This window comes from Nycticebus coucang, chromosome 9, assembly GCF_027406575.1.
Source record: "Nycticebus coucang isolate mNycCou1 chromosome 9, mNycCou1.pri, whole genome shotgun sequence".
In the NCBI taxonomy this organism is placed as follows: Eukaryota; Metazoa; Chordata; class Mammalia; order Primates; family Lorisidae; genus Nycticebus; species Nycticebus coucang.
The window spans coordinates 76,151,395-76,167,190 of NC_069788.1; the positions used below are offsets into that span (position 1 = coordinate 76,151,395).

The window sequence follows — 15,796 nt, forward strand, 5'->3', positions numbered from 1 at the left end:
TTGAACCTGTGAGCTCAGGCCATCCACCCACCTCAGCCTCCCAACCTTTAATTCTTCAAAAATATTTTTATTGTGGCAAAATACACATAACACAAAATTTTATCATTTTAGCCATTTTGAAGGGGACAATTTAGTCCCCTTCAAATAAATTGCAAATATATTCATGATGTTGTGCAACCATCCACTATCTAGTTTCAGAATATTTTATCACCCTAAGTAGAAACACCCATACCTATTAGGCAGTCACTCCCCATTTCCCCCTCCCCTGGCCTCATCATTTATTCTTACTTCTAACTACCAACATTGTTAATCGTTTCAATTTTCTAACATCCTTCACAGACATATTACTTAATTATCACAACAGCTCTGTTGGTTGGTTGTTCCCATATGCCAGAGGAGGAAATTGAAACCCTGAGAATCTCACCTGTTTCACAGCTAATAGCCACTTCTCTGGGGTCTGAACTTGCTACCCAATCACAAGCCTTGAAATATCAATGTTTATGTAGCAGAGAGGGTCGTTTCCTACAAAATTTAAAGAAGAAAGCTTGGAAAGTACAGGAAAATTTACAAAGAACAATAAAAATGTCAGAGCTCATACATTATTTCTCTTAAGAAGCTGCTAAATATGTTAAATATAACTCAAAACATAGAGGGAATGGACCAAATGATGTTTGGTTTTTTAATGATACGCCTTTGCACGAATAGTCTTCTTGTGAGATATAATATTAAGGACTCTTACAGTGAGATGATTGTCTGTTTCGTAAGCACCCAGTTGCAATTGTTTTGAACACTATCCAGAAGTCACTGACATGACCATTACGCCTGGTTTTAAGTTCCCATCTTCCCCTAGGTTCATGCTCCAAAGAGAATGTTTTAACTAAAATGCAAAATCCTATGAATACCTAACAGAGAATGCAGCAGGTGATGGCCTTTTGGAATGTAAAACTCCTTGCTTGGCAAACTCACTTAATTAACTGCTAGTGGGAAGGATGACCTTTGAAAGCCTGGGAGTCCTCTCCATCACCCACCTGCAGGTTCCTGAACTCTGCAGAGGCTGCCTGATCCCAGCAATGCACCTGTGTGGTTGAGAAGTTCTATGACCCTGTGTTTCACATGGAGCAGAGGGCTCTGTCAGCCTTGTTCCCTTAATGAACCCATGGTCAGCTAGGAGAGGGAAGAGACCTGCACTTTGCGCCCCTTCCTAACATCGTTTTGGAAGAATCCTGGAGCAAAGTTGTCAAAGGAGAAGGCTGGGTTGTAGATCAGACCTTGTCTTGGACCACAATGCATGGGACTCGTGTTAGTCTGCAAGAGGCTAAACCGCCTTTCCTAAAAAGAATTGAGGCCCACTGGCTTTGGTGGTGCAAATGTGCAGTGAAACAGGCACCCAGGGACTCAGAACAAGCCTGAGGAAAAGCGCAGGACGTAGGCCAGGAGTGTTCTCACTTCACAGAATACAGGGGCTCATGGATAACAAGAGACAAGGTTGGCCCTGGCCTGTAATCTCACACATACTGTGTTCCCTACCCTCACCCCTCAAAAGAGCTGATGACACTGATTCCTGGGATGCATGGGAAATCATTTTGATTGGCCTGCTTGGGGCTAGTCTCAGGCAGAATGAGAACTAGTAATACTGGTGTTAAAGATGACACATAATGAACAACAGTGACATTGGTTACCTTGTATCTGCTAAAAAATATTCACCGCCAATGTGTCATTCCATCCCCTCCCTTGTCCTGTGAGGTGGGTAGGTGCCACCAGATGTTCCTGGGCTGGGGCTGCAGCTTGCATTGGAGGCTGAGCTGAGAGTAGGGAAGAGTCCTCCAAGAGTGAGCCTGGGGCTTCCTGGAGTCACACTCCAACCTCCCCTCAGCCAGGTGCCTCCTTCCCTTCCTCCCTTTCGAGCTCAGATCTACTGATCACTGCTAAGATACTAACCAGTAATTTAACATGTTACACAAAACCATACTGGAAGCTGGAACATTCCATGCAGTTGAAAAAGAGCCACTGTATCTCCTTTCCCACCAGGGAGAGTGAATAATTGAGCACCTGGCCTGCCTCTCTGAAACCCCTGCTCTATGTCATGGAACGTGTGGCTGCCAAGGGCACTTCTCAGATATCGAAAGTTGTTGCAACAATGGAAAAGGATATTCTTTTTCTGGGACCATATCCAGCACTTAGCACACTGCCTGGCTGTGGTGGAGAAGGAGAGAATCTGAGAGACCATTGTGCCCACAACCCCATCACTGACCTGGGTGTAGCCGGCTGCACCTGGGAAGATTCTTTACCCAGAGCAGTCATAGAGAATAACCAGTACCCAGTAAGCTGGAGCTGTCACTACAAACCTAGTACCCAGTAAGCTGGAGCTGTCGCTACAAACCAAGAGTGGCTGAGTGTCATGTGCGTCTGAGAGAGAAAGGGAGAGGGCAGCGAGCATAATCAGCGGCAGAGCCCGGTCCTCTGGTCAAGGCAGGCTGTCTCTGGCTGCTCTCCAGCTGGGCGAGGGAGGCAACGCAGACCACAGCCCTGGCTCTCTACACCCGGAGCAGGGGGCTGTGCTGGGGCAGGGGCTGGTCAGGGATGCAGAAGAGATAGTGCTCATTATAGGAGTCTCCTCCAAAGAAAGTACAGCTCAAATGGCTCTTAGTGAGAAATACCGACAACCATCAACCTGAAGCTCCCACGAGGTGCTAGGCACTGGGCTACATCCTTTTAGGGCACAATGTATAAATGGGGCTATTATTATAATTTAAGGACAAGAGGAACAAGTTACATAACAAGAGGTTATATAACTTTCCCAAGTTACTGAAAAATAACAAAATTAGAGCCAAACTCTGATCTGTCTCCTCTGTTAATTGCTTTTTAAAGTTCATAGAGACTTCTTTTCTGTATCAGTGTACACAAATCCATGGCACGCCTATCAGTGGCTGTGTACATCATTATATGGATATACCATAATTATGTATTAGGTATTTCAGTTTCTCAGTATTGCAAACACTGCTATAATGGGTATTTTTGGATGTATATCTTTGCACATACGTGTGTGATGTATAGGGTTCATAGTCCTCAAACTGAAATGCTAGGTAAATCATTATCTGTGGTTATTATTTTTTTAATTGAAGTGCAATTCACATAACATAAAATTAAACATTTTAGAGTGTGCCATTCAATGGCTTTTAGTGGTGCAAACATCGCTTCTATCTGGTTTTAAATATTTTCATCATCCTAAAATAAAACCACATATCCATTAAGCAATCACTCCCCTTTCCCTCCTCCTCCCAGCCCCTGACAACCCCAAACTATTTTCTCTCTCTGTAAACTTGCCTGTTGTGCATATTTAATATAAATGGAATTATACAATATGTGACCTTTTGTGTCTGGCTTCTCACACTGAGTATCGCGTCTCTGAGCCTCATCCCGACTGTAGCATGTAACAGTACTTCATTCCTCTTTAAGGCTGGATAGTGTTTCATCACAGAAATATGCCTCAATTTATCCTTTCATCTGCTGCTGAACATTTGGGGTTATTTCCATCTCCCTTTTGGCTACTGTGCACAGTGCTGCTATGAGGATTGTGTCTGTTTTCGGTTCCTTTGGGCATATACCTGGGCATTGAATCACTGGATCATTGTGGTTAAAATTTTGATGACATTGTCAAAAATCTAGTGAAAAAAATTGTTCCGTTGTGCACCCCTTCCAAAAGTGGGATAGGATTCAGGTCTTCTCACCATGCTGCCAGCACTGGGTTTTATCAACCCATTGATATTGGCCAGTCTGGTTGGTGAAAAAAAAATGGCATTATTCTGGAAGATTTTATTTTTTAAGTTAGAAGGAGGTTGGGCATCTAGGTAACATGCTTAGTTGCCTACCTAATATTCATTCCTTCTTTTATTTTGTTAACAAAACCCTGGTTTTGTTTGGAAGGCCAGGATGCCTAGTCCTAGATAATCAACCATGGCTAGTCTAAGCTGGAGGATTTTCATGGGAAGGTGGGAAAGTTGAGGAGCCACAGTGATAGGAAATGGGTCCTGGCATTTTGTATCTGTGGCTCAGGACTAATGAATGCCCCATGATTTGTGGAACAATTCTCCCAACAAAGTGTATTCCATCTCCAGATGCAGAAAGTGTGCTATAGAGAAGTATAGGAAACCAATCACCTAGGGTTTAGCCAAATTCAAAGTTAAGGGCACAGCCCTCCACAAGACTACCTTTACTTCTGACCAGCTGGCTACAAATTTAGGGGACCTCATGTCTGCCTTCAGATCCAGAACTCACTGAAAGCACCGTCCCTGTGAAGTTATTATTACAAGGGATACAGATCAGAACTGGTCCAAAGAAAACGCACCTTGGGCAAAGGCTTGGGATGGGGGAGCTCCAGACATGAGGATACCATAGTCACTATGTATGTTTTAGCTTCCTGGCACATCAGTGCTTTGGTGTGCAGAGTTTGTACTGGACCAATATCACATGGCTCAAAGTATGGTCTTTCGAGAATGGCAAGCCCAACTATCACATGTGGTCTGAGGGGTCCACACTCTAGTCACTCGGGAAATTCCAAGGGCTTAGCGATACCCCTGGGGACTTAAGGACAAAGACCAGTCAAAATCTTCATTATATGTCTATCCTGAATTGCTCCCCATCTCTTGCAGCTAGAAGTGGTCATGAAACACAGTTCTAGTCAGTGAGACCTAAGTTGGACTTTGCTGAGTTTGTAATAAAAAAAAAAAAAGTCTTGTGTTTTGTTCCCACCTCCTTAGCCCCAAACCAACCCCTCTTCTTTGTCTTGAACTCGGTTGTAACATAGGGAGGCATATTACATGTTGTAATAAGTAAAATGAAGAAGCAACTCATAGAAAGAGCTTTATTCCCTGATTGGTGCTTTTAAATGCTAAACCAGGGCCAGGAGGGCTCCCACCTGCCTGTGCAGATTTTCTGGTATGTGAAAAAAACGCAAACACAAATTAGTGTGAGCTAATTGCTAGCCAAGTGCCCTTTACTTGCAGAGAGGTGGCTGAGCTGTGGGCCTGGATTGGTAGGTTGGTATGGCAAAGGTGTGTCTGCAGGGAAATGCCATACCGTGTCTAAGATTGTTAGTCCTGGGAGGGGCACTTCCTCTAGGGCCAGCAAAACTCCAAGATGTCAAAGCAGAAAAAGTACAGAATAAAGAGGCAGGGTCACTACAGATGATTACTGCTCTGTGTGGCTCCACACTCTTCTTCCCTTGGAGCATCCTATGCTATGATAGGGGCAGCAGGTGCCATCTTGTCACACAATTGTCTCCACAGTTTCAGTGATGAGCTGATGGCAGCTGGCCAAGGTCCATTATGTGGAACCAGGGATAAGAGAGAACAGGGTAGCCATAGAGAGAAGCAGAGGAGAGGTGGGGAGGGGAACCTGGGGCATTTGAATCCCAGATCCAGTCATCCCTGAAGCCAACTCTATCTCTGTCCTTGATAGCAAGAGTCATTAATTTGCTCTTTTGCCTAAATTAGTTTGAATTGGACTTTCTTCATTTACATTCTATCTTTACTGGAGGGAAAATATATGTGTGTGTTAATATATTCTTGGAAGGTTCCATGACAGTTTTGAAGGGGGGCTTGACTACCTAAGAAGCTTCTCTCACACAGGGTGGCATTTCAAAAATTTAATGACTCACTCACTCAGAGATGCCCAGATGAAAATTAAGAGTGACTGTACTTTGAAGGCAAAATAAAAACGGGCAGATTCCGTGGGCTTAATCATCTCTATTTTAAGAAGCTGCATTGACCTTACAGATGGGGGCAGATGGAGCACTGATCCTCAACCAGTCTCCAGTGTGAGAGGGCACCAACGGGCCCCACAGTCTGCCAAAGTCCTTGGCAGTCGGAAATAGGTTCCAAGAAAATGACATTATGGGCAATTAGGCAAGTCATTCTCCAAGAGATGGCATATCTTATCCCTGCCCACCTCTCGGAGAAAAGGGTATTAACGGGAGCTCATCTCCTGTCTGCTGCCGATGCTTGGAAATGAGATCTGTGTGGGGACTGCAAGTGGAGTGCCAGGAACCCTACCGCACTAGCTGGAGGAGGAAGACAGCCTGGCTCCACGCTCAGACACCAGCGAGGCCGCCATTGCAGGGCCCTTCCAATGCTGGCAAGGGGGCACCATCAGTGATTCAGTGCTTCTCACCTCTTAGGCTCACCTTGTTTCTGATCGTCCTCTTTCACCTGCTGCTTGCAATGTTCAAGATTTGAAAATAAAGATACATTGTAAGCATTCTTGGCTTATGTACTGTCTTTTCACAAAGGAAATTAAATTCCAAATAAGAGGCAGGATGCTGCCCAGGTCTCTTTGGAAAGGAGCACCTGGACCAGTTTCCCTGTGTTGTTAAGCTGGGGGCGCCTCAGCTGGTGGGTAACCGAGGGTCCAGCATAATGGTGACTCACCTGACCACAGTCAACCCCCCCTCACCTTGTCTTCTTAGCCCTGTCTTTCGGAGTCTGGGCAGGTGTCCCAGTGGGTGTTTTTACTTCCGTATTCACAAATAACAAGTGGGAATCCTTCTCTAAATATTTCTGGATTAAAAAGACATTGCTTGCATTGCGAGCCCTGCTCTTTTCCTGGTTTTGGATGCCTGCCCTGTTCCTGAGGTTCCTTTTCTAACACCTGACTATCCCTCCTCCATGGAATACAGGTGTGGTATTGTTCCTATTGCCCTTTGAAACCTGCTTCCTGGAGCTCTCTGGGGAAAAGACAAATATTTAGGTAATCACCAAAGAATAAAGATTGCCTTTCATTTCCATGTGCTTCCAATTTGTGAACAAACGTCCACCCTCGGTTGCAGTAGTCCTTGTTATTAATTATTCATTCATTCTTCTGTTCTGCTATGTGTTCAAAGAACGTTTATTAAGTGCCAATTAGGTATGAATAAGGTATCGTCCTTGCCTGATTGTGTTGTCTGTGTCCTCCTGGAACTCATGTTCTAATTATGGAGAATGTCTTGTGAAGAAACAGCTAGGTTACAGTGTGGGCGTCCCTGTCACCTACTGCTTAGCTGAAGTTGTTGAGAACACCCTTCACAAGAGGAGGGAACCTCAGGGGTACCTCCCATGTGCCGGGTACCAAACAGCTCCCAGTTAACAGCTCCTTGAGTCTTCTCCACAGCCTTTTGGGATGAAGGGTACTGTCCTGTCCTTCTCTCCTGAGAACATAGGCTGATGGGGACTAAGTGATATGTACCAGGTCACACATACTGGGGATGAGAACCCAGGCAGTCTGACTCTCCAGTGTGTGACCATCTTGTGATAATGTCTCCTCCTTATAGAAAAAACAAACAGCCAACAACAACAAAGCTCTCTCTGGGATGGGCAACGCTGTCACCACCCTCCTCTGGGGTTTTCTTCACTGATTTCTTTCACTCAGCCCTGAAGGATTCATTCATGTCCCTCAGGGACCCATCATGGGCCCTTTTCTCTTCTACACGTCCCACCTAGAAGAATGAATGCAATGTGTGTGTGTGTGTGTGCGCGCGCGATGGTGTGGGTGCACAGTGGAAGGACGCATTTATTCTTATTTAATTTTTACTTTTACTTTGCAGAATGTATATAGAAGGGCATAGTTGTATTTGACAAAATTTTCAGGTGGCATAAAATATAATCCATGCTAAAAGCTCATGGCATATGGATGGGGGGGGGGGGGTCAGCATTATTGTGAACTGAGCATGCCCTTATTCAGAGGAAAAGGAAATCCGTCTGTGACCGCAGGAATCCGTGGATGTCCGGTTAGGGGACTGCAGCCAGCTGGGGCAGTGCCCGTCATAGGCGCACTTCCAACATGCCAGGGAGCCACCCGAATCTCCCGCGTCTGGCCGCTGGGGCAGGATTGCCTCCTTACAGTTGGTGTTCTGTTCTGGGTTAGCAATGTAAGTAGACAGGCTGTCTCCCTCCTGCAGGAGAAGGGACTATTTTTTAAAAACCACACACACACCATTCTATGTACTCTGCAGCACCCAGAATAAGGTTGCATGTATAAGTATCTAAAATGGCTTGTCTGATACCTACTTTGCCTCTTCTGTCAAATATTCCAGGCCTCCTCACTTGCCAGTTCTCAAGGCACTTGTCTGGGTTTCTCAGCAGCCCGGCTTCCAGGGCCCACGGAGCAGCACAGGGAGGGGAAGGCCTGCCATGCTGGGTAGCTGGGAGGACCACAGTCCCCCACAACACCATAGTGTGGCTTTTGGCCCCCTCTCCCTGGCCTCCCCTGTGTGGATGACCACTTTCCTCCAGCCTCCAAAGTGCCCTTGTTCACTCCCCGCACCCGCGCCAGATTGCGCTCACTAGCAAACGGTGAGCCTCCCCTGATCAACCACGCTTTCCCTTGGTGGGACTAGCATCATTTTAGTCACTGTGGGACATGTCTGCTGAAGACAAGGCCAAAGGCAATTTTGAAGAATTGCATCCAGGGTCCAGGTGGGGCTCCCGCCCTTGTGTGGCCCAGGTGCACCGAGGGCAGTAAGCGGGGCCACCTGTGAAGACTGGATGGTGCCAGCAGGTGGGGGAGGGGGCTGGGGAGAAGCTGGGTGGCTGGAGGCAGCAACTCCACTCCTGCCCACTGCCGGTGGGGTCTGTCCCAGCAAGACAGACAGAAAGCACAGGCTTCCCAGTGTCCCTGGGGCCCTGGGTCTGTGCTTTCCAGGACTGGCAGGCTCCTGCTTCATCCATTTCCATGGTGGGTGGCAGGATAAGGACAGAAAAATGAAAAAAGATTCAACTGTGCACGCAGGACACAGGCTTTGGCAGCCGGGCTGCTAGACGAAATGCAGGAGGCCCCATTAAACCCAAATTTCAGATAAACTGCCAATAAGGTTTCGGTATCAGTATGTCCCAAATATTACCTGTATTCTTTTTTTTTTTTCTTTCTTTTTGAGACAGGATCTTACACTGTTGCTCCTGCTAGAGTGCAGTGGCATCATCATAGTTCACTGCAACCTCAAATTTGGGGGCTGAAGCAATCCTCTTACCTGGGCCTCCCGGAGTGCTAGGATTATAGGTGTGAGCCAGTGAGCTGACCAGGCCCTCCTGTATTATTATACACTAACTCAGGGGAGCCTACTGTGTCATCACTAAGCTTCTTCCACTCTTGTCAAGATAGTCACTCCCTTTCTCATAGCCCCCCGTTGTGGCCGTACCTTGGCTGATCCACTCCAAGAGCCTGGGGCCTGCAGCAGTTCTCACAGCAGACACATCTCCACTGCATCGGGACCGGTCAGGGGCAACTCCACCCAGGCTGGTTCTCAGTGAGAGGTGATTCAAAAGCTGCCACACTAGCCTGGAATTGTGAAATGCCTTTGAGCTCCTTCCTGGGAGAGATAGTTGTGCAGGTGTTCCCTGAACGCTACTGGGTAAGTCCTGAGCTTCTGTATTTCTAACCTCAGTGCGGCCAGATAGAGTTAGACCTGCAGCAGGACAGGGCCTCAGCCCAAACACCCTCACATCACAGGGAGCCCCAGCTGTAGGCTGAATCATGTCTCCTCCCCACCCCTACCCCCAAAATCATCTGTTGACGTCCTAGTAGACTTCAGAGACACACACACAGGAAGACCATGTGAATACACCCGAGGAAGACACCATCTGTGTACCACGGAGAGAGGCCGCAGAGGAAACCAACCCAGAGCTGTGAGGAATAAACCCCTGTTGCTTAAGCTCCCCAGTCTATACTACTTCGGGTGGTGACCCTTGCACAGGGTCGAGGTGAAGTCATGGGCAGGGTCATGAGGGCTCTTGTGAAATCAGGGGCTGGGTCACCCCTCACACCTTGAGAATAAAGGAAAAAAGACCTCACAGGGACTCTGTCACATGTCACTAACAACCAAGCAGAGCAGCCATCCTCTGAGAAGGTTTAACTGGGATCCCAGAATATAAATACCGGGAGAAATGGACTTTTCACCTTTCTTTACCCTTTCTCATCTCATGTAATCTTCACAACCCCCTAGAACAATGGTTCTTAACCTGTGGGTCGTGACCCGCGGGAACTGTATTAAAGGGCCGCAGCATTAGGAAAGTTGAGAACAACTGCCTAGAAGAAAAAGTCATTAGGTCACATGTTTTAATTCCCATAATTCAGATGAATAAACTGAGTCCGACATGGGCACCTTGTCTTCACAGGCCACAGATTATGGCAAAGAAGAAAGGGGGAGAAAGGAATTAAATTTTTCTCTAAAGACTTAATTTTTACCTTTCAAAAATGAGTTTGTCAATTCAGGGTAAATTCAAACAAATCCTTTTCTGAGACGGTCGGGGCTTGCCCTTTCCCTTCCCACTGGGGCTGAGTGACATCTCAGGGGCTTCACAGAACCCTGAGGCATCAGTGGGGGTGGCTGGTGTTGCTGAGCTACCACCGCCTCCCAAGGAGGCCTCACCACAGCAACCTGTCCTGCAGGATTTCTGAGCAAGCAGGTGCCACACCTGGGGTCCAGTCATTTAGCCCTTGCAGGATTCTGCCCTTCCTCTTCCTCACACCTGGAGGCTCCTCCAGGCCCCTGGCCCACCCCACCCTCACTCCTCCGGAGCCACTGGACATCTTTCCTGTTCTCTCCGAGACCACAGGGTAACCTGGTCTGTCTAGGGCCCTCCCGCGTAAGGCGGTCATGACACTGCTTTCATTCTGATGCCCCGCCAGGCTGGTTTGGGGGCCTCTCTGAGCTTGCAGCCTCTCCAGGCCACACTCAGAAAGTGAGGCATAATGTTCTCTGCCTGAAATCCCCAGCTTCTTTGGGCTTTCTTAATTGCCCCACTCTGGGGCTGAGGAGAGTGGCATAGGGAAACCAGGACCAAAACCCTGTCGGTAGCTCAGCCCATGCTGACTGAGTCCATTCTCATCTGGATGCTCAGGGCTCCCTGGCCTCCACCCCACCCAGCCAGCCATGGTCCTCTATTCTGTCCCGGGGAGCATGGGCTTTGAGGCCTCTGTCTCTACACTTAAGTTTTCCAAATCACCAAGGGCTTCATAAAGCCCTTGAACCATCTGAGTTTGGGCTTTTGTTTTTTGTGTTTGTTTGTTTGTTTTTATAAATCATAGCTGTGTACATTAATGCGATCCTGGGGCACCATTCACTGGTTTTATAGACTGTTTGACACATTTTCATCACACTGGTTAACATAGCCTTCCTGGCATTTTCTTAGTTATTGTGTTACGACATTTATATTCTACATTTACTAAGTTTCACATGTATCCTTGTAAGATGCACTGTAGCTTCAATCCCACCAATCACCCTCCCTCCGCCCATCCTCCTGCCTCCCTCCCCCCCACTCTCCCTTCCCCATATTCTTAGATTATAACTGGGTTATAGCTTTCATGTGAAAGCCATAAATTAGTTTCATAGTAGGGCTGGGCAAGGGACTTGATGAGTTTGGGCTTTTGAAACGAAAGGAGCCCAGACTCTTAAAACTCAAAAAGCCTTTTTTTGTCATGATGCTATTTTCTCTATCATAGGTTTTTTAAGTCTCTTCTGAAATTCAGATGCTGAATTTTTACCCCTTTTTCCCTGGTGCAATCCTGTCTGAGTGAGCCTAGGATAAGTGCAGTGGGAATCAGAGAGCCCTGGGATGCCTAAACGAAGAGGAAAAGGCAGCGGGGAAGACATTGATGAAGGAAAACAGAATTTTTCACATTACTAAGCATTATTCCACTACACAGTAAGTAGCTCTCCAAACATTTAGACCTTTTTAAAATTTTCCTGTGAAATTCTTTTTTTGCTTCTTGTCAACAGCAAAGAGGCGGGAGCAACACAAGCCTCTATTGATGAAAAATGGATGAACAAAATGTGGCATATCTATCGGAGTACTATGCTGCCTTGAAAAGGAAGGAAATCCTGACACGTGCTACAACATGGATGGCCCTGGAGGACATCGCACTCAGTGAAATAAGTCACTCACCAAGGGATGAATGCTGTATGATTCCACTCATCTGAGATGCCTAGAACATCCAAATTCAGGGATATAAGAAGTAGAATGGGGGTTCCAGGGACTGTGGGGAGGTGGGTGGAGAGCTGTTGTCTAATGGATACAGAGTTTCCTTTTGGGAAGATGAAATGAGTTACATGGATGAACAGAGCAATGGCTGTACAACACTGTCAATGAAATTAATGTCACTGAACTAACTGTGCCTTTTACAGTGGTAATGTTATGTTTTACATATCTCATCACAATTTTAAAAATTAAAAAATAACAAAATAATCCTAAAATATAACAAATACAGACTCCTGTTTAGCCCCAGGCTTCCTGCATCTTTTGGGATTTTGAGAACCAATTTTCTATTAAAAATCTGCATGAGATGTGCCAGTGGGGAGAGGGAAAGTGGGACAGAGGTATGCAGGTGAGCAGGAGATGGGGACGAAGGGGACCCTTGTCTGCAGTGTGTCAAGCACGTCCTTCAGCCTTGAAAACTCACACAGCTTTGAAGAACAAGTCTCAGCACTGACAGTATGAGGATCTCAAAGGGAATGAAGACATTGATCTACCAGTGGAGGAAATTACCCATATTATGGGGTTTTAGATCACAGCTGTGTTCAAGGCAGAAAATATATTCATTTTCTGTCCAAAACAGACCAGAAGAGTCAGAATTGGGAAAGGCATTCTGTCTGCAATGAACAGCCTCTCCACAGCAATATTGTAAAATATCACCACAGTTCCTTCAACTTCACCAGTCGCCAGCTCCAATCTCTTCTTCAATCCCTTATAAGACATGTTTTTCTTCTGGCACTTGCTCTAGTATGAAAACAATTTCATTTTTCGTTGCATTTTATTTTTTTTTTGAAAGTGGACTCAAACCGGAGTGGCTCCCTCATGACCCTCGTTTCAAGGTAAGCTGCGCTGTGGCTCGGCCATCTCCACTGGGAGAACTTTAAAGAGTTAAACAGTTGAAGTAAGGACTATTTTGTCAGACTCTGGGAGTGAGATGCCGAATCTGCATTTTAAACAATTATCCTAGATGAATCTGAAGTTGATGAACTGCCACACAGACAAGAACATCTGATTTCTGTTGCTGTGAGAAGAATCCTAACCAACACCTGGGGTTACGTGGTTACGTTCCCGACTTCAGCTGATGCCAAACTACGACCTGTGAGGCACACTGTTGAGACAGCATCATCCTCCTTTTATAGCTGAAAAACTTAAGAGAGAAGATTATATAAAAATTAAGCCTCAAAGCATCTAGCAATTTGGGATTTTGAAGCTGAAGTCTTTTGTTCCCTCTTGAAATCCCCACGGCCTTTCTTTGTTTTAACAAGTCTCCACCTGGTTCAGGGATCCACTCTCCTCCACCACCAACCCCCCCACCAACCCCACCCCAAGTCTGTTGGAAGGAAGACCCTGACCAGGTTAAGCTGGTCATGGTGTTGTGTGAGCCAAGTTTAAAATAAAACTGATTATGATGGCAGGCTAATGTGGAATAGAATAAGCCAGTCATGGTAGTGATGGGGATAGGGAGAGTCCTGATAGAATAAGCTGCAGTCATGGTGGGTGGGGGTGGCACTTGGGGTTTCTGGTTGGAAGAAGCCAATCCTTCTAGGCCATTACCCTTCATTTTGGTGGATAAAAACAGAGGGGAGGACTGGTCAGTGGCTTCTGGAAAAGTTTCTCAGCTCTTAAAGAAAGAACTCAAGTAACAAAGAAGGTCATGTATCACTAAGGGACATGTATAAGCTATGCTTAGGATGCCTGAGACTGCAGCCACCATCTTGCAACCCTGAGGGTACCCACTAGAGAACACAACTGTCCCCAGAGGAGGCTGGGATGAAAGCATTGAATTGCTGAAAGGGCCAAGCCTGGGAGTTCCAGAACTGCTGCTGTGTGTGAAGCATTAAGATGCCCCTATGGTTCGAGGTTATTAGGCTAGGTACATCCAACTGGGTACCATTTCTATGTGAATAGCTGGTGAAATAAATAAATAAAATATTGTAGTGTCACCACCAAATGCTTTACGGAGAAGAAAGAAAAACTTACATGAATTTCTGGGTAGAATAAGTGACTTCAAAGTCTTTTGTTCAAAGCAACTGGCCACTTTATGCAGGATGCTTTGAGTGCTCACAGGAGAATCTGGATTTCAAAGCATGGGATCAAGGCAATAGGAACATCCATTTAGGAAAAACCTCCATCACAGCTCTTGTCAGCTGTTCAAGAGTAGAGCAAGGCCTACATATTCCTATTTTTAGTTTTTATGCATGATTTGAATAAATCCTATGGTCATGTGGAGAAAAGACTTCCATTTCTTAAAGCTTCTGCCTGTGGCAAAGGCAGAATTCTCAATCCAAATATGGCTTCTAGGAATCCAAGTTTTAAGGGAGCACTGTGTGACCCACAGCAGCTAAGGAAAGAGAGGAGGCTGTCAGAGCAGGTGCAGGGAGGGCAGGTGGTATGTGAGGGAGCAGCGAGACCCAGGGAGCCCATGGAGGGCACATCTGTAAGGAGCAGAGGAGTGGCGAGGCCCTGCCCAGGACCACAGGCTGAGCCCTGTCCGGCCTCAGGGACATTTCTACATGTGAAGACCTGACGTCCTGGGGCTCTTGGTTTTAGGACATGGCTCAGGCTGAATTTTTCCTGATGACCCAGGTAGGATTTAGAGTCATGTTTCTCAAATTGTAAGCTGGGCTGTGACCCTTTTAGTGGCTTATGAAATCAACCTCATGGGTTGTGACCAGCACTTAAGTAAAGGCTGGGAGGTGGATAAAATAGAATCGGAAATAACAGGTCCCACTGTACCGTTGATTGTTGTGTACCTGAGTTTGTGTGTGGTGTGTATGTATGCTGTATGTGTGTTTGTGTGTGCTGTATGTGTATGTGTGCATGTGATGTGCGTGTGCTCGTATGCACATGTGTGTGGTGTGTATATGTAATGTATATGCATGTGTGTAGCTGGTGTGTGTGTGGATGTGTGTGTAGTATATGTATGTGTGATGTGTATGTGTGTGTGTGTGTGTATACTGTATTGCAAATATAAACATCTTCCTTACAATGGTTGGGGATCCAGAAAGTGGGAAAGCCATGACCTTGAGCCTGAGAGCACCAGATTCTCTGAGGCTCTGTTTGGTCCAGGGCAGGAGCCAGTGGCAGGAGGAGACAGCATGCAGACCTTTGCCTCCTGGTATAGATTTCTTTCACAATGGTCACGTTGCTTGGATTTGCTCATGCACTTAATTATCTTTGGAAACAGACAAAAGCAACAAGACCAGAAGACATGGAATGTGGCTGGACTAGGGAGTGCTTCATTCGTCCCTGTTCACCTGGGTGGCAGACTATGAAACACAGCTAGAGACTCGGTCACTTCCATCCACAGGCAGTAATGGCCCCAACAAGGAAAGGGCTTCTTTTTGGTCCTACAGGTTTTTTGCTGGTCACCCACACGAGCTTTTGCTTCATTGAGAGAACTAGCCTTTTGATTTTGAAACCTCTTCCCAGAGGAAGCCTCGCCTCTGTTCTGTGATGGCAGAAAAATAGACCTATTTAAGAGTGAAATGATGCAACATTTACGCTGTTTTTAGAAGGGGAAATATTTCTTTCAACTCTTAAATACTGCTTGAGTACACAGACTTCATGTTTTATGACTCTTTTCTTCCTTCGAGAATGCTGTCTATGCCTGCTGCAGGCAGCTGGAGATGTTTGCTCTGTTAAAAATGTGTCTGCTTGTGAGCCAAGCTAGAGAGTCTATGAGAGAACCAGGATCCCATGCAGCCCATTGATGGCAAATAACACAGACTCCACTCCCAGTCTCCACTGGCCACTCCCACCCCTCCGGGTGGTATTTTGGCATAATGATTCTCCAT

General features: G+C 46.3%; 1 long non-coding RNA gene across 1 annotated transcript in view; it reads right to left on the reverse strand.

The window, feature by feature from the left end:
• Positions 1-7,569: 7,569 nt before the first annotated feature.
• LOC128594900 (uncharacterized) overlaps positions 7,570-15,796 on the reverse strand; it is a 61,166-nt gene continuing 52,939 nt past the window's right edge. Inside the window, exons 2-3 of the long non-coding RNA XR_008382651.1 lie at positions 9,167-9,306; positions 7,570-7,924 (exon numbers count right to left, since the gene is read on the reverse strand). This is a non-coding gene — a long non-coding RNA (uncharacterized LOC128594900). The remainder of the gene's footprint in view (positions 7,925-9,166; positions 9,307-15,796) is intronic.